Source organism: Bufo bufo, chromosome 3, assembly GCF_905171765.1.
Source record: "Bufo bufo chromosome 3, aBufBuf1.1, whole genome shotgun sequence".
NCBI lineage: Eukaryota > Metazoa > Chordata > Amphibia > Anura > Bufonidae > Bufo > Bufo bufo.
In genome coordinates this window covers 539,349,363-539,372,597 of record NC_053391.1, presented here as the reverse complement: position 1 = coordinate 539,372,597, position 23,235 = coordinate 539,349,363, and positions in this window count along the sequence as shown.

Genomic DNA, 23,235 nt, shown 5'->3' with positions numbered 1-23,235 from the left:
TCTGTGTTTGACCTCATTCCCAGGGCGGCTTTACTAGCTGGGTGGCTCCCTGCTCCTAAGTCTGCCTTGAGCGCCGAGCTGATCACTCGGTGCTCGACTGGTTGGTCTGTCGGTCATGTGACGCTGGCCACGTCACATGACCCTCACTCCCCACTATAAATACAGGCAGCCTGCTGGCTACAGGTTGCCTGTTAATTTCTAGGTTCCTGGCTATCTGTTGGACTGCTGAATACTTACCTGATCCTGTTCCTTGACCATCCTTTTGCCTGATCCTCCTGTACTGCGCATCCGTCCTGGTATTGTGACCTCGGCTCCCACCTGACTACTCTCTTAGGACTCCTCCTGTACTTCTCTGCTCTCCTGGTATTTGACCCCGGCTTCTCCTGACCATTCTTTGCTTAATCCTTTGTACTTTGTAGCTTTCCTGGTATTGACTCGGTCCGTTCACGTCCGGTTGTTTGTCTGTCATCCCTGCACTTATTCCAAGTTAGGGATTGCCGTCCAGTTGTCCCCTGTCATTAGGACTCGCGAGGCAAGTAGGCAGGGCCAGGGGTAAGGGTGGAGCGCAGTGGTCACTTCCCTCCCCCCTGTGTGTGTGTGTACGTGACCGTTACAGAGTGCCTGCGGGTGAGCTGACCCTGTAAAACATTATATGCGAGGGCCTGCAGCTGAGCTGACCCTGTAAAACATTCTATGCGATGGCCTGCATGTGATCTGACCCAGTAAAAGATTTGAGTTGCGGGCCTTCAGGAGCGCTGACCCAGTAAAAGTTTTTAGGTGCAGGCCTGCTGGTGAGCTGAGGATGAACAGTCAAACCCAACTTGATTTTGATGGCTGCATTAATCTGCAGGTGACTGTCATAGAGCTCTACAGATTTTTTTCCACCTGCATCTTTCTCAACAATCTGTGGCCTCAGTCTTTTATCCATACTCTGTCATTGTGCCACTATGTGGCCTCCTCATGCTGCCATCTACACACCATGTCACCTTGCCACTCATTTTTATGACCATGATGCTGCTTAAAAAGCCTTAAAGTGATCACCAGACCCACAATCTAATTAAGGTTTTATGCACAAAACCAAAGTAAAAAATCGATTTTATAGGAAAAATTGATTGAAAAAATTCTTTCCTGTATATTTACTTGAATATAAAGTGCAAGTGCTGCCAAAAATTACAAGAAAGAGGCACTCCGATACAACCTGTATATCACATAAAGGAGGGCCTCATTCACATTGAGTTGCGGGCCTGCAGGTGAGCTGACCCTGTAATAGATTTGAGTTGCGGGCCGGCAGGTGAGCTGACCCTGTAAAAGATTTGAGTTGCGGGCCAGAAGGTGAGTGGACCCTGTAAAAATTACATGTGAGGGCCTGCTGGTGAGCGGACCCTGTAAAAAATTTGATGTGAGGGCCTGCTGGTGAGCGGACCCTGTAAAAAATTTGATGTGAGGACCTGCTGGTGACCGGACCCTGTAAAAAATTAGATGTGAGGGCCTGCTGGTGAGTGGTCCCTGTAAAAAATTAGATGTGAGGGCCTGCTGGTAAGTGGACCCTGTTAAAAATTATATGTGAGGGCCTGCTGGTGAGTAAACCCTCTAAACAATTATATGTGAGGGTCTGCTGGTGAGCGGACCCTCTAAGAAATTATATTTGCAGGCCATATATACGAGAGCATTATATGTGATGAATAAGCAATGCATGTTGATATGACGGAAGAGGAGGAGGAGGATGAGAAAAGGAAGATTCAACCATATACCCTTTTTTGTGGTGGAAGGGGTTCATGGGAATACAGTATATTAACTACATTTAAAACAACACATGTAAAGTGCCTTTATGTTCATCAGCATTCCTCTGGTGGAGTCGAGAAGTCATGGTCAATCCAGGCCTTGTTCATTTTTATATGAGTCAACCTGTCAGCATTTTCAGTTGACAGGCAGATATGCTTATTTGTTATAATGCCACCAGCAGCACTAAATACACGCTCAGACAAAATGCTGGTGGCAGGGCAGACCAGCACCTCCAAAGTGTAGAGCGCCAGTTCATGCCACGTGTCCAGCTTGGACACCCAGGGACACTGAGGGATCATTGAGGACGCTGACACAGAATGCTATGTATTCCTTCACCATCTTCCAAAACTTTTCCCTTCTTGTACCACTAGGCTGCACTTCAGGGTGAGGTTGCTAGCGGGGTGTCATGAAAGTGTCCCATGCCTTGGAGAGTGATGTCCTGCCTTTGTTGGAACTGCTGTGTGCTCCCCTTGTCTCTCAACAAGTACCTTTTACTCGTCCTCTCCACCACAGGAATGAGATATGAGAAGTTCTCTTTGTAGCGGGGGTCGAGAAGGGTGAAAAGGGTGAACACCCAGTAATCCGTGTTATCTAAAATGTGTATAACGCGAGGGTCGAAGGAAAGGCAGCCTAACATGAAGTCAGTCATGTGTGCCAGAGTATAAACAGGCAAGACGTCGATGTCGACATCAGGATGACTCTCCATCTCCTCCTCCTTCTCCTGATGAACAGATGGAATTAAAGTTCCATGGGTACTACCCTCTGTAGCAGAGGCAACTGTCACCAGCTCCTCCTCCTCCTCGTCATGGTCCAATTCGTTCAGAGAAGATGAACAGGGTGGGTTGGCTATCACCCTGTGTAATGTCCTCCCCCATTTCCTCATCTGCCACATTCAGAGTGTCTTCCTAATTGTGAGCAGCTATCGTTTGAGTAGACACAGCAGTCGGATGGTTACGCTGCGAATAGCGTTATCGCCACTAACCATCTGTGTGGATTCATCAAAGTTTTTTAAAACCTCAAAACCTATCAGAGGTCTGACATCAATGCCACTCCTCACTTGTGAATAGTGGCAGTTGACTCGACATGACCATGTTGCAGCTGGTATTCCACAACTGCCCTCTGCTGCTCACAAAGCCTGGCCAACATGTGGAACATGGCGTTCCAGTGCGTGCTCATGCCGCACAACAGTCAGTAAGCTGGAAGCTGCAAGCGCTGCTGCAGCATTGACAGACCGGCTGAAGCTGTGGATGACTTGCGGAAATAGGCACACACTCGGCGCACCTTCACTAGTAGCTCTGGCAAATTAGGGTAGGTTTTGATAAACCACCGAAACACTAAGTTTAAGACGTGGGCTAGGCATAGGATGTGTGTCAGGTTGCCGAGCTCCAAAGCTGCCACCAAGTTACGGCCATTGTCAGACACAACCATGCCTGGTTGTAGGTTGAGTGGTGAGAGCCACAGCTCTGTCTGGTCCTTTATACCCTGCCACAGCTCTGCGGCAGCGTGCTGTTTGTCCCTTATGCAGATCAGCTTCAGCACGGCCAGTTGACGCTTACCTACAGCAGTGCTACACTGCTTCCTGCTAGCGACTGATGGCTGACTGCTGTTGGAGGTGGAAGTGGAAGAGGAGGCGACGGAGGAGGAGAAGTGGGGGTTGGTGCCAGTAACATAACTGCTGGCGGAGACCCTGATGGACTTAGGGCCCACAATCCTGGGCGTGGGTAGCACCTGTGCCATCCCAGGGTACGACTCACTTCCGGCCTCCACAACATTCACCCAGTGTGCGGTCAGGGAAATGTAGCGTCCCTGGTCACCAGCACTTGTCCATGTGTCCGTGGTTAAGTGGACCTTCCCAGTAACTGCGTTGGTCAGGGCACGGGTGATGTTCTGGGACACATTCTGGTGTAATGAGGGGAAATGCACACCTTGAAAAATAGTGGAGGCTGGGGACTGCGTACCGAGGGATGGCCACCGACATCAGGCTGCTGAAGGCCTCAGTGTCCACAAGCCTAAATAGCAACATTTCAAGGGCCAGAAAATTCCACACTGCGCTGGAACAGGGAAGTGGATGTTGTTGCTGATGGTTCATGTGAAGGTCCAGGTGCAGGGCAAGGGGCATCTGGGCCTGCGCGGGCGACAGAGGATTGGCCAGCAGTGCGTAACACAGTGGAAGAAGAGGCAGTGGTGTGACCCGCAGACACAGATTGTGGACCCAGGCGTTCGGCCCACTTATTAGGGGTCTTGGATGGCATGTCGCGGATCATGCTGGTAGTGGTGAGGTTGCTATTGTTCACGCCCCGGCTCATTTTGGTACGGCACAGGTTTAAAACTACCACTCTTTTGTCGTCTGCACTTTCCTAAAAAAACGCCATACTGTGGAACACTTACCCCTTGGCAAGGGAGATTTACACATGGGGGTGCTCGGTTTAATGGTTGCGGGCCTGTTTGGTGTGGGCCGACTTCTCCCTTTTGCAACCCCACTGCCTCTTCCAGTCTGTTGCGGTGCTGCGATCCCTCCCCCTCTGTACTGCTGTCCTCGCTCGGCTTTTCACCTTCCCATGTTGGGTCAGTGACCTCATCATCCACCACCTCCTCTTCCTCTTCCTCACTCTGCTCATCCTCCTGACTTAACCTAACCATAACTTCAGTGATTGATAACTGCGTCTCATCATCATCCACCCCGTGAACAAATAATTGCCGTTCACCACCGTCATCTTCTTGAGACTGTGAAGGCTCAAGAGGTTGGGTATCAGGGCATAATATCTCAGGTCCGTCTTCAAGCGTTCTGGGCGCGAGGGCCAAATGTAATAGTGGAGCTGGAAAGAGCTCCTTGGAATATCCAAGTGTGGGATCACTCGTTTGGCAAGCTTCTCCATGGTGGGAGGAAGGATGATCAGAGTGAGGATTCAGTTGACCAGACTCTTGGCTACAGAGACTGGACTTGGTGGAAGAGAGGGTGGTGTTTAACCGACTGGAAGCATTATCTTCAACAATCCAACCGTTTGCACTGGTCCGACTTGGACAGTGTTGTCCTGCGCCGCCCTGCTAAGTTGGACATGAAGCTGGGTACGGTGGATGTTTTTTTTTTTCTGGTGCACTGGCAGCAGGCACAGTTTCATTGAGCCCAGGGCCACGGCTTCTGCGTGCACCATCAGCATCAAGCCCACTTCCCCATCCCTTAGTGCTCGTCTTCTTCATATTAATGGTTTTGTCACTAGATGTGGCACAGATTGTCCGCTAAAGACACAGTTTTCGGATGCAGGACAGTATATGTCACAGAAACCCACAGAATATGGACACTATATTAGGCCCAGATTATTGGAATCTGCAATACAGACACTGTTTTCTGATGTAGTACAGTATTGGTTACAGAACACCACAGAATATGGACACTATATTAGGCCCATATTGTTGGAATCTGCAATACAGACACTGTTTTCTGATGTACTACAGTATTGGTTACAGAACACCACAGAATATAGACACTATATTAGGCCCAGATTATTGGAATCTGCAACACAATCACTGTTTTCTGATGTAGTACAGTATTGGTTACAGAACACCACAGAATATGGACACTATATTAGGCACAGATTATTGGAACCTGCAATACAGACACTGTTTTCTGATGTAGTACAGTATTGGTTACAGAACACCACAGAATATAGGCACTATATAAGGCCTAGATCATTGGAATCTGCAATACAGACACTGTTTTCTGATGTAGTACAGTATTGGTTACAGAACACCACAGATTATAGACACTATATTAGGCCCAGATTATTGGAATCTGCAATACAGACACTGTTTTCTGATGTAGGACAGTATTGGTTACAGAACACCACAGATTATGTACACTATATTAGGCTCAGATTATTGGAATCTGCAAAACAGACACTGTTTTCTGATGTAGTACAGTATTGGTTACAGAACACCACAGAATATGGACACTATATTAGGCCCAGATTATTGGATTCTGCAATACAGACACTGTTTTCTGATGTAGGACAGTATATGTCACAGAAACCAGCAGAATATGGACACTAGATTAGGCCCAGATTAGTTAAATGTGCCCTATAGAAACAGTTTTCGGATGACGTACTGTATATGCCACAGAAAACAACACACTATGGACACTAGATTAGGCCCAGATTATTTAAATTTACGCTAAAGAAACAGTTTTCGGATGGAAAACTGTATATATGTCACTGATGTGTATGAAATGCACTCTATAGCAATAAATGTGGCGCTGATTATTTGAATTTACGCAAAAAGACACAGTTTGCGGATGATGTACAGTATATGTCACTAATAGGTATTAACCTCTTAGGGACACAGCCTTATTTCACCTTAAGGACCAGGCCATTTTTTGCAAATCTGACCAGTGTCACTTTAAGTGGTGATAACTTTAAAACCCTTTGACTTATCCATGCCATTCTGAGATTGTTTATTCGTCACATATTGTACTTCATGACACTGGTAAAATGAAGTCAAAAAAATTCATTTTTATTTATAAAAAATTGCAAATTTCCAAGTTTCAATTTCTCTACTTCTATAATACATAGTAATACCTACAAAAATAGTTATTACTTTGCATTCCCCATATGTCTACTTCGTGTTTGGATCAATTTGGGAATGATATTTTATTTTTGGGGGATGTTACAAGGCTTAGAAGTTTAGAAGCAAATCTTGAAATTTTTCTGAAATTTTCAAAAAACCTCTTTTTAGGGATCAGTTCAGGTCTGAAGTCACTTTGTGAGGCTCACATAATAGAAACCACCCATGAATGACCCCATTCTAGAAACTAAACCCCTCAAGGTATTCAAAACTGATTTTACAAACGTTGTTAACCCTTTAGGTGTTCCACGAGAGTTAATGGCAAATGGTGATAAAATTTCTGAATTTAGATTTTTGGGCAAATTTTCCAATTTAACCACCTCCGGACCGCTGTACGCACAGACGCGTCCTGGAGGTGGTTGTTTCATACCACCTGGACGCGCCGGCGCGTCCTCTCGCGAGACGCGAGATTTCCTGTAAACGCGCGCACACAGGCGCGCGCGTTCACAGGATCGGAAGGTAAGCGAGTGGATATCCAGCCTGCCAGCGGCGATCGTTCGCTGGCAGGCTGGAGATGTGATTTTTTTAACCCCTAACAGGTATATTAGACGCTGTTTTGATAACAGCGTCTAATATACCTGCTACCTGGTCCTCTGGTGGTCCCCTTTGTTTGGATCGACCACCAGAGGACACAGATAGCTCAGCAATATGTAGCACCAAGCACCACACTACACTACACCCCCCCCCTGTCACTTATTAACCGCTTATTCGCCCCTGATCACCCCATATAGACTCCCTGATCACCCCCCTGTCATTGATTACCCCCCTGTCATTGATCACCCCCCTGTAAAGCTCCATTCAGATGTCTGCATGATTTTTACGGATCCACTGATAGACTGATCGGATCCGCAAAACGCATACGGACGTCTGAATGGAGCCTTACAGGGGCGTGATCAATGACTGTGGTGATCACCCCATATAGACTCCCTGATCACCCCCCTATCATTGATTACCCCCCTGTCATTGATCACCCCCTTGTAAAGCTCCATTCAGATGTCCGCATGATTTTTACGGATCCACTGATAGACTGATCGGATCCGCAAAACGCATACGGACGTCTGAATGGAGCCTTACAGGGGCGTGATCAATGACTGTGGTGATCACCCCATATAGACTCCCTGATCACCCCCCTGTCATTGATTACCCCCCTGTCATTGATCACCCCCCTGTAAAGCTCCATTCAGATGTCCGCATGATTTTTACGGATCCACTGATAGACTGATCGGATCCGCAAAACGCATACGGACGTCTGAATGGAGCCTTACAGGGGCGTGATCAATGACTCTGGTGATCACCCCATATAGACTCCCTGATCACCCCCCTGTCATTGATTACCCCCCTGTCATTGATCACCCCCCTGTAAAGCTCCATTCAGATGTCCGCATGATTTTTACGGATCCACGGATACATGGATCGGATCCGCAAAACACATACGGACATCTGAATGGAGCCTTATAGGGGGGTGATCATTGACAGGGGGGTGATCACCCCATATAGACTCCCTGATCACCCCCCTGTCATTGATCACCCCCCTGTAAGGCTACATTCAGACATTTTTTTGGCCCAAGTTAGCGGAAATTTTTTTTTTTTTCTTACAAAGTCTCATATTCCACTAACTTGTGTCAAAAAATAAAATCTCACATGAACTCACCCTACCCCTCACGGAATCCAAATGCGTAAAAATTTTTTGACATTTATATTCCAGACTTCTTCTCACGCTTTAGGACCCCTAGAATGCCAGGGCAGTATAAATACCCCACATGTGACCCCATTTTGGAAAGAAGACACCCCAAGGTATTCCGTGAGGGGCATATTGAGTCCATGAAAGATTGAAATTTTTGTCCCAAGTTAGCGGAAAGGGAGACTTTGTGAGAAAAAAATAAATAAAATCAATTTCCGCTAACTTGTGCCAAAAAAAAAAAATTCTATGAACTCGCCATGCCCCTCATTGAATACCTTGGGGTGTCTTCTTTCCAAAATGGGGTCACATGTGGGGTATTTATACTGCCCTGGCATTTTAGGGGCCCTAAAGCGTGAGAAGAAGTCTGGGATCCAAATGTCTAAAAATGCCCTCATAAAAGGAATGTGGGCCCCTTTGCGCATCTAGGCTGCAAAAAAGTGTCACACATCTGGTATCGCCGTATTCAGGAGAAGTTGGGGAATGTGTTTTGGGGTGTCATTTTACATATACCCATGCTGGGTGAGAGAAATATCTTGTGAGAAAAAATAAAAACTTCCATGAACTCACTATGCCCATCAGCGAATACCTTGGGGTGTCTTCTTTCCAAAATGGGGTCACTTGTGGGGTAGTTATACTGCCCTGGCATTCTAGGGGCCCAAATGTGTGGTAAGGAGTTTGAAATCAAATTCTGTAAAAAATGGCTGGTGAAATCCGAAAGGTGCTCTTTGGAATATGGGCCCCTTTGCCAACCTAGGCTGCAAAAAAGTGTCACACATCTGGTATCCCCGTATTCAGGAGAAGTTGGGGAATGTGTTTTGGGGTGTCATTTTACATATACCCATGCTGGGTGAGAGAAATATCTTGGCAAAAGACAACTTTTCCCATTTTTTTATACAAAGTTGGCATTTGATCAAGATATTTCTCTCACCCAGCATGGGTATATGTAAAATGACACCCAAAAACACATTCCCCAACTTCTCCTGAATACGGAGATACCACATGTGTGACACTTTTTTGCAGCCTAGGTGGGCAAAGGGGCCCACATTCCAAAGAGCACCTTTCGGATTTCACTGGCCATTTTTTACAGAATTTGATTTCAAACTCCTTACCACACATTTGGGCCCCTAGAATGCCAGGGCAGTATAACTACCCCGCAAGTGACCCCATTTTGGAAAGAAGACACCCCAAGGTATTCCGTGAGGGGCATGGCGAGTTCCTAGAATTTTTTATTTTTTGTCACAAGTTAGTGGAAAATGATGATTTATTTATTTTTTTTTCCTTACAAAGTCTCATATTCCACTAACTTGTGAGAAAAAATAAAAACTTCCATGAATTTACTTTGCCCATCAGCGAATACCTTGGGGTGTCTTCTTTCCAAAATGGGGTCACTTGTGGGGTAGTTATACTGCCCTGGCATTCTAGGGGCCCAAATGTGTGGTAAGGAGTTTGAAATCAAATTCTGTAAAAAATGGCTGGTGAAATCCGAAAGGTGCTCTTTGGAATATGGGCCCCTTTGCCCACCTAGGCTGCAAAAAAGTGTTACACATCTGGTATCCCCGTATTCAGGAGAAGTTAAGGAATGTGTTTTGGGGTGTCATTTTACATATACCCATGCTGGGTGAGAGAAATATCTTGGCAAAAGACAACTTTTACAATTTTTTTTATACAAAGTTGTCTTTTGCCAAGATATTTCTCTCACCCAGCATGGGTATATGTAAAATGACACCCCAAAACACATTCCCCAACTTCTCCTGAATACGGAGATACCAGATGTGTAACACTTTTTTGCAGCCTAGGTGGGCAAAGGGGCCCATATTCCAAAGAGCACCTTTCGGATTTCACCAGCCATTTTTTACAGAATTTGATTTCAAACTCCTTACCACACATTTGGGCCCCTAGAATGCCAGGGCAGTATAACTACCCCACAAGTGACCCCATTTTGGAAAGAAGACATCCCAAGGTATTCGCTGATGGGCATAGTGAGTTCATGGAAGTTTTTATTTTTTGTCACAAGTTAGTGGAATATGAGACTTTGTAAGAAAAAAAAAAAAATCTTCATTTTCCGCTAACTTGTGACAAAAAATAAAAAGTTCTATGAACTCACTATGCCCATCAGCGAATACCTTAGGGTGTCTACTTTCCGAAATGGGGTCATTTGTGGGGTGTTTGTACTGTCTGGGCATTGTAGAACTTCAGGAAACATGACAGGTGCTCAGAAAGTCAGAGCTGCTTCAAAAAGCGGAAATTCACATTTTTGTACCATAGTTTGTAAACGCTATAACTTTTACCCAAACCATTTTTTTTTTTACCCAAACATTTTTTTTTTTTATCAAAGACATGTAGAACAATAAATTTAGAGCAAAATTTATATATGGATCTCGTTTTTTTTGCAAAATTTTACAACTTAAATTTCGATTAATAACAAAAAAAGTAAAAATGTCAGCAGCAATGAAATACCACCAAATGAAAGCTCTATTAGTGAGAAGAAAAGGAGGTAAAATTAATTTGGGTGGTAAGTTGCATGACCGAGCAATAAACGGTGAAAGTAGTGTAGCGCAGAAGTGTAAAAAGTGGCCTGGTCTTTCAGGGTGTTTAAGCTAAGGGGGCTGAGGTGGTTAATCCATTTTTTCCAGTAACAAAGCAAGGGTTAACAGCCAAACAAAATGCTATATTTATTGCCCTGATTCTGTAGTTTGCAGAAACACCCCATATGTGACCGTAAACTACTGTACGGGCACACAGTAGGGCGTAGAGGGAAAGGTGTGCAGTATGGTTTTTGGAAGCCAGATTTTGCTGGACTGGTTTTTTGACACCATGTCCCATTTGAAGCCTCCCTGATGCACCCCTAGAGTAGAAACTCCATAAAAGTTACCACATCTAAGAAACTACACCCCTCAAGGTATTCAAAACTGATTTTACAAACGTATTTAACCCTTTAGGTGTTGCACAAGATTTAATGGAAAATAGAGATACAATTTCAAAATTTCACTTTTTTGGCAGATTTTCCATTTTTATATATTTTTTCCAGTTACAAAGCAAGGGTTAACAGCCAAACAAAACTCATTATTTATGGCCCTGATTCTGTAGTTTACAGAAACACCCCATATGTGGTCGTAAACTGCTGTACGGGCACACGGCAGGGCGCAGAAGGAAAGGAATGCCATACGGTTTTTGGAAGGCAGATTTTGCTGGACTGGTTTTTTTTGACACCATGTCCCAATTGAAGCCCCCCTGATGCACCCCTAGAGTAGAAACTCCAAAAAAGTGACCCTATTTTAGAAACTACAGGATATGGTGGCAGTTTTGTTGGTACTAGTTTAGGGTACATATGATTTTTGGTTGCTCTATATTAAACTTTTTGTGGGGCAAGGTAACAAGTTATAGCTTTTTTGGCACCGTTTTTTTTTTTTGTTATTTACAACATTCATTTGACAGGTTAGATCATGTGGAATTTTTATAGAGCAGGTTGTCACGGACGCGGCGATACCTAATATGTATACATTTTTTTTTATTTATGTAAGTTTTACACAATGTTTTATTTTTTGAAATCATGTTTTAGTGTCTCCATAGTCTGAGTGCCATAGTTTTTTCAGTTTTTAGGCGATTATCTTAGGTAGGGTTTCATTTTTTGTGGGATGAGATGACGGTTTGATTGGCACTATTGTGGGGTGCATATGACTTTTTGATCGCTTGCTATTACACTTTTTGTAACGTAAGATGACAAAAAATTGCTTTTTTTACACTGTTTTTATTTTTATTTTTTTATGGTGGTCACCTGAGGGGTTAGGTCATGTGATATTTTTATAGAGCCGGTCGATACGGACGCGGCAATACTTGTGTTTTAGTGTTTCCATAGACTAAGAGCCATAGTTTTTTCAGTTTTTGGGCGATTATCTTGGGTAGGGTAGGATTTTTGCGGGATGAGATGATGGTTTGATTGGTACTATTTTGGCGTACATGCAACTTTTTTGATCACTTTTATTACCTTTTTTGGGAAGTAAGGTGGGCAAAATTTCAATTTCCTCATAGATTTTATTTTTTAAATTTTTATGGCGTTCACCATGCGGGGAAAGTAACATGACCGTTTTATAGATCAGGTCAGGTTTCTTTTTACTTTACTTTTTTCACTTTTTTTTACATTTTTTTGACCCAGACCCACTTGGTTCTTGAAGATCCAGTGGGTCTGATGTCTGTATAATACAGTACAGTACTCTATATAGTGTATTGTACTGTATTTTACTTACACTTTGTCTGAATAGATCTATGCCTTTAGCACAGATCTGTTCAGCACCATGGACAGCAGGATGCCTGAGAAGGCGTCCTGTTGCCATGGGAACCTTCCCTGTCTGCTCAGTTGTGGCCACAACTGAGCAGACGGGGAAGGGGAAGGAGGGGGGCTCCCTGACTGTTAACCTCTGCTCTTCCATACTGCGGTCTGTACGGACCGCGGTATGGAAAATGTTAAACGGCTGACATCACAGCACAGATGTCAGCCGTTTATACCAGAGTGACAGCAATGTGCTGACACTCTGGTATAACCACTGGACACCAATGAATATTCAAGAGGAGGCGGGCGGGGGATCGCGATCCCACCTGCCGCACCGCCCGCCTCCCGCACCGCCCGCACCGCCTGCAAACCCCCCCCCCTGCACCACCCGCCGGCATAAAATCGTTCAGGGGTGCAGGGGGGGGTGAAAAATCGATATTTTGGGCATTTTAAAGTTTCTGATCCAGTCAGGGACCGCGGGGATCAGAAACTGCAGAAAGCACAGCAAACCGCAGGTCTGAATTGACCTGCGGTTTGCTACGATCGCCGACACGGGGGGTCACGGGACCCCCCCGCGCATTTAGCCTAGGTGCCTGCTCAATGATTTGAGCAGGCACCTTGTTCCGATCACCACCCGCCGGGCGGCAGTGATCAGAACAACACATGCTGTATTGGTACGTCATGTGTCCTTAAGGACTCGGGAAACATGCCGTACCGGTACGTCATGTGTCCTTAAGGGGTTAAAGAAAAATATCTTGCTGCTGTCAAACACACACAGTAGTCCTTAAAAGGACTTTGGGGTCTTTGAAAAGCTTTTGGTAGTAAAAACAGCAAAATTCTCTCCCTATCTGTCCCTTCCTCAGCACGGATGTCCCTGAGACTGATCAATTTAGCGCAGGTAAATATATATTGCTGCTCTAAAACACACACACAGAAGTCCTTAAAATGACTTTTGGGTCTTTGAAAAGCTTTCTTAGAATAATAACTGAGAATTTTGCTCCCTACGCTGCCTTTCCCTTCCTACCCTCTGCTCTCCCTGACTATGACTGATCCAAGCACTTATCAACGGGTGCTATATAGCACCCTATGACAGGTTCCGGCCAACCAATCACTGTAATGCCAGCACCCAACATGGCTACTGGCATTATAGTGATGGCAGTACTTACCTGCACGTTTATTGGTTGCTTAGCAGCCGCGAAACGTGCAGGGAGGAGACTCGAGCATCGCGCTTAAGCACATGCGGTACTCGGCCGAGTGCCGCCATGTGCCAAGCATAGCGATGCTCAAGCCCAAACGGTATTTGGCGGAGCATGCTCGCTCATCTCTAACAATTATGCATTATAAAACATATTGACTATGCATACATTTTAACAAACTGCTGAAGGAATGACACCGACATTATGTACGTTCCATAGATGTAGTTTCTATAAATGGTTTGAGATTTGAGATAAGGTATAAAATCTCACAAGCTTTCTTTTGATCTCTTATAATTAAACCAATTTTGCTTTGCAAATATATCCCGAAAACTCCAATTGCATTTGTGCATCTTGATTACTTATTCCTTGCATTCATGGACATAAAACTGAATGTTTCACAGTTTTCTTGAGCCTATCAGCTGAGTTTAGATTAGAAACCTTGCTTGATTTATGGTAACTAAATAGACTGTGAGAGTAAATGCTACTGTATATTAAAGAACCAATGCTGCTTGCTCAGACAGAATGAAAGAGAGATAAACAGCGCAGTAAACAGGTAAGATCACATTCTGCTTGACTAGCAAGTCTGATAAGACAGCTGTCATAAACCAATTGATTCCTAACTGGTCAAAAAGTCTGCTAATGAACTGTAGAATAATCAGTTTGCATGAACCTTGCCTATTAGTTCCTAATTTTGACGTGAGGTGTTAGATATTACATTTGTTCTTTTTTTTTTGCCTCACAAAGATAGGTTTCTATGTATATACAGTTTTTTTATTTGAACAAACATCCATGCGAACCTTGGTTTAATTGCTTCATCTCCTATCTCGAAATGAAGTCTGACAATGGTGTGTATGAATACAACCGCTCTTGAAGGGAAGCTAAATGATAGCATTTAGAGAGCACTACTTCATTGAATGTGCTCTCTTATAAGTTTAATGCGCTAGTTTTATAAACTAACCTATCATTAAAAGACTCTGCTTGAAATAAAAAAAAGCTTTATCTTTCCACATAATTACTGCATTATGGCTTGTGACTGCCATATTTGTATATGCTTTGTGAAACATGCTTACCTTAAATGCCCTTTTAGCAACAACTTTATTAATGTAGCACCACATTATTTTACTCTGGTTTAATTAAGGATTAAAAGGAAACTCACATGAAAACCACACCTCTCCAAAGAAATTCTGAGCTATCACCAAAAAATCTGATAACAGTGTGGACTCTTTAAATTTTTTGAACAATAAAATATCAGGCAGAATGTGTGTAAGAGGGGGCATAGAAACAATACAAGAATATCCTGGATGATGGCCACTAATCTTCTTAAAGGTAATCTATCACTAGGAAATTCTATGTTAAACCAGACAATAACTTGCTAAATTTAATGATAACTTTCATTTAGCAATCCATTGCTTCATTCTGGGGGAAAAAAGTACTTTTAATATATATGTAAATAGGCAGTTAAGTGCACCAAGGGCAGGCCTAAGTCACTCTGTACATCCTTGCTGCATCTGCTTCCACCGCCATCGCTTCTTTCTCTTTCTTTATTGAGGGAACCAGGTTTCTGCATAGTCATGGCCCTGTCAATCATGAAGCAGAGAGCATTTGTAACACCCCAGAGTGACGTTACCACTCCTGCACCCTGCTACTGTCTTTATTGGGCTAACACCAATGCCATCTATGTATTTTGTCCAGGTTCTCCACACTGTGCATTCCTAATCTGTTTGCAAGTGTTATGTTCATATAATAAAACTGGTTCACCAGCCGGTGGCAAAAAACATGGCAGAGCTGTACTTAGATAGAATGGAATTTACCATTCCATTCTAACCCCCCTCTGGAGAGAAGTGGGCTTGTCCTACTTCCTGCAGGAAGGGTGGGGACCAGTTAGTTTAGTTTATGTCTTTCCTAGACAGGGGAAGGGTGTGCAGGGTCATGTATCTGCTGGACATGCCCACGCCAGCCAGAGCACCTTAAGCTGTGCTGGCCATGAAGGCAAAAGCCTAAAGCCTCAAGAGCCAGGAGATTAGTTCCTTGGCTGAAGATAAGGCTACTTTTACACTAGCGTTTTAGTTTTCCGGTATTGAGATCAATCATATGGGCTCAATATGGGAAAAAAATGCTTCAGCTTTGTCCCCATTTATTGTCAATAGGGACAAAACTGAACAGAACAGAACGGAATGCTCCAAAACACATTCCGTTCCGCTATAACGGTCCCTCCTGTGAGAGAGGTGATAATATCGGATAGACTTGCTGCACATGAGGCTATCTGACAGGTCTCTCTGTTTTCCTCTATGTATGTTGTTGTTTGGCAGGATCTGACCTCTCCTCAGGCGCCGCTCGTTATCAGTGATGAGGCTCTATTTAGATCCGCTGCTGACCATGCGGTTGATAGTTTCTGCTTGGAGTTGCTAGTGCTGGTTTGTCTCCTGCTTCTCCTTACATCTCTAAGCTAAGTATTTGTTGCCTTTGCTGTTTCTCACTATCTGGAGTGTGTTGTTTCTAAGCCTCAGGGAGATGCAGATTCCTTCATTTTGGAAGGAACCAGCTGTCTCATCCCCTGCTACCTATCCTAGGGCTCGTCAGTTTTAGCAGGGCTTTAGGTATCCGGCGTATGAGTATTTCCACCATCAGGATCTGCTTATTCTGGCAGGAAAGCAACACCAATGAACAAGCATAGCACAGCTAATAATGAATATACTTTATTTGAACAATAGACTAGATAAAAATACAAATACATACAATGCAGCAGCGGATAAAAAAAATACACAGGAAATATAGAGAATCACAATCTGGATAACATGATAGAAAATATAATCAATAAATAAGTCGTAAAAGGTACAGAAATCTATATAAGTGACAAATACCAAGGGTATAAAGTGAAAAAGATCCTGTCCATAGACCCATAAAACAATACACTGTGCCAAATACATATAGATATATAAAGTGCAATGTGCAAATATAAAGAGATGGCAGTGTAAAATACAAAGTAATAAATAAATAAATACATAAATACCAAAGTGATAGTCAGCAGCCCCGACGCGCGTTTTGCGTATAGCTTCCTCAAGTGGTATAAGGGGTATAAGTACATTCAGTGTACTTTTTCCGTAGACTGTGCCCGCTACGCAGTGACATTGTCATTCACAGTACCGACTGGGAAAGTCACCTGCCCAAAGTACAGGCCGTAGTGGACTCCCTTCGAAAGGCTGGTCTAACAGCTAACCCCCAAAAATGTGCGATAGGGTTAGAGGTGACCAAATACCTAGGGTATGTCATTAGGTGTGGAGTCATCAAACCCCAAGTAAACAAAATTGAGGCAATAAGGAATTGGCCCTGACCTGTCACCTCTAGGCAAGTAAAGTCATTCCTGGGAATGGTGGGCTATTATATGAGGTTTGTTCCCCATTTTGTCACTTTAGCAGCTCCATTGACAGGGCTCTTGAAGGGACGAAAGTCTGTGATGGTCCGCTGGAATGAGCAGGCGGAAGAGGCTTTCTCCGCTTTTAAGTCGGCCTTGTTTGGGTCCCCGGTTTTGGTGACGCCCGACTTCAAAAGGGAGTTTATAGTACAAGCCGATGCCTCCGAAGTAGGCCTCGGTGCTGTACTGTCTCAGGAAGTCAACAGGGAGGAGCATCCCATTGTCTTCCTCAGCCATAAACTCTCTCCCGCTGAGACCCGGTACAGTATAGTGGAGAGAGAGTGCCTGGCCTTTAAGTGGGCACTCGAGTCTCTCCGCTATTATTTGTTGGGGAGAAAGTTCTGTCTGGTAACCGACCACTCCCCTCTGAAGTGGATGAGCCAGGCCAAAGAGAGGAATGCTCGGGTCACCAAATGGCTCTTGTCCTTGCAAAACTTTAAGTTTACATTGGAACACATGGCGGGCCGGTTACAGGGAAACCTGGATGCCCTGTCCTGGGTACACTGTCTGGCATGTGTTCACCCCCTCAGGGTTGAACAAATGGGGGGGCATGTGACATAGCAAGGGGTTTTGTTTGGGAAGGCAGGTATTTTCCTCCCAACATGGGCGGCTGGGCTGATTTCCAGCCAGGTGAGATCAAATACCGTACCAGAGTTTAAGTGCCGGTCCGGGTTTTAGCAGCACCTGGCTGTCCTTTAAATAGGCAGCTGGGCTCAGAATCAAAGTCTGTTTTGGGATCTGAGGCATGGTGCTGTGCTAGAGGGCTGAGAGCCACATGTGGGGAAACAGCCTGTTGTGGACCGCTGAAAAAACCTGCTAACAAGGTTACTGTTTTGTGCTTTGGACTTTACTTTGTGTGAACGAACACTAAGACTGAAAAATGTTGCTTTGGTTTTTCCTCCTGTGTGAATAAACACTGAAGTTTTGTTTTACAAACTGTTTCTTTTTGCCTCTGTTCTGCGTCCGCTTACCCTGCCTACCAGAGTGAATCCTCACAGCATCTAAAAAATATCTGACATACGGTGTACTTTCTCAATAGACAGTGTCCGCTTCTGACAGTGACATAACCAGCGCCACATCTGCAGTGTAACGCGTGCGCTGAAAAAATGTATCTGTGACATACAGTGTACTTTTTCCGTAGACGGTGTCTGCTGCGGACGTTAACATTACCAGCGCCACATCTGCAGTGTAATGTGTGCGGTTAAAAAATGTATCTGTGACATACAGTGTACTTTGTCAATAGACAGTGTCCGCTTCTGACAGTGACATTACCAGTGCCACATCTCCAGTGTAACGTGTGCGCTTCAAAAATTTATCTGTGACATACAGTGTACTTTGTCAATAGACGGTGTCCGGTGTCACAACATCCAAAAAATATCTGACATACAGTGTACTTTTTCAATAGACGGAGTCCGCTTCTGACAGTGACATTACCAGGGCCACATCTGCAGTGAAACGTGTGCGCTGAAAAAAGTTATCTGTTACATACAGTGTACTTTGTCGATAGACGGTGTCCGCTTCTGACAGTGACATTACCAGGGACACACTCCAGTGTAACGTGTGCAGTTGAAAAATGTATCTGTGACATACAGTGTACTTTTTTGCGTAGACTCTGCGGACAGTGACTTTACCGATGGTACCTCTCCTGTATAACGTTTCCTCATCCCAAATACCTGTGACATTCCCTGTAATTTTTCATTAGCCGCTGGTGACATCTGTGACATTATCTGTGGGATATCTCCTCTGTGACGTTTCCACATCCCAAATACCTTTTTAAATTTGTTTGTGCTTATGCAATGAGCCGGACCGTGGGTGCAGTTACACTGACACCAATTATGCAGTGGGTCAGGATATGTGCATAATAGTCTATGGTTTTTGTTTGTGACGCCATTTGCAGAGTGCGCAGGGTACAGTCACAGGGCCCTTTAAGGTGTTCCAATTCACGTACCAGGTTAGGAATGCCAGAGTGGTGTAATGTCTCTGTTTGATAATGGCAATAGTTTCAACGTCCTTGGTCTCCTACCTTGGTACGGCTGGACTCCTGGATCCTGGCTCACTTGCAATAAATGAGTGTGTTGCTAGTAGGAGTAATTGAGGAACTTGGTAGCAATGAATGAGATCCAGACTTGGAATATAATTCAAACTGGTCTTTACTTGATGCAGCAGTAATCCATGTGAAATACAGCAATAGTCTTGGGTCCCAGCAGGTATTGGCAATATGTGGCAGGAATTACTATCTTCTGCTCTGTCTATCTTCTGCTGTGTTGGGGACTGACTAGCTGAGGAGGAATTTGGCTTCTCCTGGTCTCTGGATGGTACTCACAGTTAGCTCACAGGGTATGGTTCTTCCTGGAGTTCTGGAGGTGGCTGCTTGCTTCCTACCAGCTGAGGCTGAAGGGCTCAAGCTGGGAATGATGTTCTTTTATCTCATCCGAGACAAGATTCTGGCTTTGATCCCTAGAACTGGGAGCTCCTATACACGCAGCCTTCCCCATGCAGGGAGAGCTGGAACACACCGGATCCAGTTATAACATATGTTCAATGGGAGATATGAAGCTGACATTCCAACAATGGAAGTATCATAAATCCTAAGTGGGAGAGAATGATGCGCAGCCTAGTGTCACACGAAGGAAAATTTTGGAAGATGGTGAAGGAGTACATAACAGACCATGTCAGCGTCCTCAATGATCCCTCAGTGCCTTACAACTACTGGGTGTCCAAGCTGGACACGTGGCAGAAACTGGTGCTCGATGCCTTCCAGTTGCTGGCCTGCCCTGCCGCCAGCGTTTTGTCTGAGCGGGTATTTAGTGCTGCTGGTGGCATTATAACAAATTAAGTTTATCCGCCTGTCAACTGAAAATGCTGACAGACTGACTCTTATAAAAATAAACAAGGCCTGGATTGACCATGGCTGCTCGACTCCACCAGAGGAAAGCTGATGAACATAAAGGCAGTTTAAATGTGTTGTTTATAAAGTACTGAATGCACTGTATTCCCATGCACCCCTTCCACCACAAACAAGGGTATATGGTTGAATCTTCCTTTTCTCATCCTCCTCCTCCATCATATCAACATGCTTATTCGTCACATATAATGCCCTTGCATATATGCCCTTCGCATGTAATGTTTTACTGGGTCAGCTCACCAGCAGGCCATCGCATATAATGTTTTACAGGGTCAGCTCAACAGCAGGCCTTCACCTGCAATCTTTTATAGGGTCAGCTCATCTGGAGCTCTCGCATATAATGTTTTAGAGGGTCATCTTACCTGCAGGCCCTCACCTACAACCTTTTAGAGCAGGCATGCTCAACCTGCGGCCCTCCAGCTGTTGTAAAACTACAGCTCCCACAATGCCCTGCTGTAGAATGATAGCTGTAGGCTGTTCGGGCATGCTGGGAGTTGTAGTTTTACAACAGCTGGAGGGCCGCAGGTTGCCTGTTTTAGAGGGTCAGCTCACCCGCAGGCCCTGTTTCCTGAGGCGATCTGAGGTAATTCAACAAACTTTATTCAGACACAAACAATATAACAAAGGTTATAAACTGTCATATCTATATAGCCTGCAGGTGGCAGTAAACATGTTAACATGTATAACTCCTAACATCCTCCCTTTCTTGTGAAATCAAGTAATATATAACATAAGATGATTGGATACCACAATACATTCCAAAGGTGACAATGTTTTTTATAATGTATTTAGCATACAAAATCCTTATATCTTGTTGGTGTTCTAATAACCCTAGTTCTAGTACGTCTTGGTGTGGCAGGAGCTTCACATTGTTGCATATGATCATCCATCCCTGTTTCTTTGGGAGTTGTCTCATCTGGAGATGTATCTGGTGTAATCACTTCACTTATTTCAATGTCAGATTTGTCATCTGCAGTCCTCAGAAACTTCCTATTCCTTCTGTATAACTGTCCATTTGCTTCCACTTTATAAGATCGTGGAGCAACTTTCTCCAAACAAATACCTTGTCGCCAAATTTCATCTGTTGACGACGGTGATGGTTGTATTTGCACTGACTGACCAATGCTTAGTTCGGGAAGTTCCTTGGCTCCTTTATCATAATATGCCTTTGCTTTTTTGCGTCTTTCAGTTAGGTTCTCGACCACTCCTTTTATAACCTTTGGAAACAGCAGTTTCTGAGCAGTCGGAAGTAAAGTCCTGGTCCTTCTTGACATTAGCCGTTGTACAGGACTACTGCTGGTGCCTTCTGATCGGGTATTTCTCCAGTCAAGAACCGCTTTCCAGATATCCTTGTCATCTCGTTTAGCTTTCTTTATGAGTGTTTTTGCTATTTTTACAGTAGCTTCAGCTTTACCGTTGGACTGACTGTGATATGGGGATGATGTAAGATGTTCAAATTCCCATTCTCTAAAAAATCGTGCAAACTCTGAGCTGACAAACTGTGGTCCGTTATCTGTAATTACAGAATCAGGGATTCCATGTCTGCTAAAATGTGCTTTGCAACAATCTATAATTGTTTTAGAGGTGGTATCAGAAACTAAATCAATTTTCCAGAAATCTGAATAATAATCAACAATTATTAAGTAATCTTGTCCTGTTAAGGAAAATAAGTCCATGCCTAGTTTGCTCCAGGGTAGAGTGGGCAATTTGTGAGTCATCAGAGGTTCTTTTGTTTGTTTACGCATATACTCATTGCAAGTATTACAGTTCTTTATTGCCTCTATAATCTCTGGGCCCATGTGTGGCCAAAAGAGGACATCCTTGGCCTTGCGAAGGCATGCTTCTATTCCTAAGTGGCTAGAATGCGTCCTCGCTATCATTTCTGGGCGCATGTTTTTTGGTATGATTACTCTGTGTCCTTTATACAGAATTCCATTTTGTATGCTTATCTCATCTCTAAAGCCCCAGTAGTCCCTGATACAAATCAGTATTTTTTCTTTCTGGTCTGGCCATCCTGTAAGAACAGTAGTTTTTAATGCTTGCAAGACTTCATCTTGTTCTGTGAACTTCTGAATTTGTTGTAGGCGCAAATCAGACACTCTTAGATATTCTGCAAAGTTTATCTCTTCCAGTTCCTTAGAAAATGCATCCTCTGATTGCATCAAGAAAATCTCATAATCTGGGGTGTCCTTGTCCATTGTTTTGTGAGGTAATGCTGCTCTTGATAAGAAGTCTGCAATATACATTTCTGATCCTTTTTTATAAACCACGTTAAGGTTGTATTTTTGCAACTGTAGCATCATGCGCTGTAGACGTTTTGGTGCTACTAGGAGAGATTTTTTAAAAATGCTCCCTAGTGGCTTATGATCAGTCTCAATGTTAATAATATTTTTTCCATGTAAGTACTGATTAAACTTCTGGCATGCATATACAATGGCAAGACATTCCTTTTCAATCTGGGCATATCTTTGTTCTGTTGAAGACAGTGTACGTGATGCAAACGTCACTGGCTGACCTCCTTGCAAAAGTGTTGCTCCAAGACCTTTTTTCACTGGCATCACATTGGACTGTTACTTCTTCATTGACATTGTAGTATCTCAAAACTGGATGTTTAGTAACAATATCTTTTATTTGCTTGAGGGCTTCATCATGGCTGGATTGCCAGGCCCACAAGCTGTCTTTGTCTGTCAGTCTGCGTAGTGGTTCACATACATCCAAAAGATGTGGTAAGAATTTTGAAAGGTAGTTTACAAACCCTAGCAGTCTCTGAACTGCTTGTACATTGTCAGGCTTTGGTACCTCTAAAATTGCTCTGACTTTTTCTGGATCAGGACACAGGCCTTCTGCTGTGAGTAAATGTCCCATGTATGGTACCGAAGATAGCCTCAATCTCAGCTTTTTTTTATTGAATTTTAGGTTCAGCTTTCGTGCTCTCTCTAAGAGTCCAATCAAATTCTTGTCATGATCCTTTGTGGCCTCCTCTGTAGTGTCACCACAGCCATACACCAATATATCATCTGCAATAACTTCCACCCTGGGCAGGTCTTCTACTGCTTCATGTTGTCTACGTTGATATTCTTCTGGTGCAGTAGCAATCCCAAAAGGCATGCATAGCCATCGGTAACGCTCAAAGGGAGTCCAGAATGTAGTGAGATAACTGCTTTTAGTGTCCAGTTTTACTTGCCAGAAGCCATCCTTAGCATCTAAGACAGAAAATACTTTTGCATTTACTACAGGTTTCTCCATATGCAGGACAGTGGTCTCTCCCCCAGGGGTGATTGTTTCCACAGTATCTACATCTGATTGTTTTTACTTTGCTTTCTTTCATGGGCTTTTTATGTGTTTTAGCAGTATAATGTACAGCTTCAGTTTCAC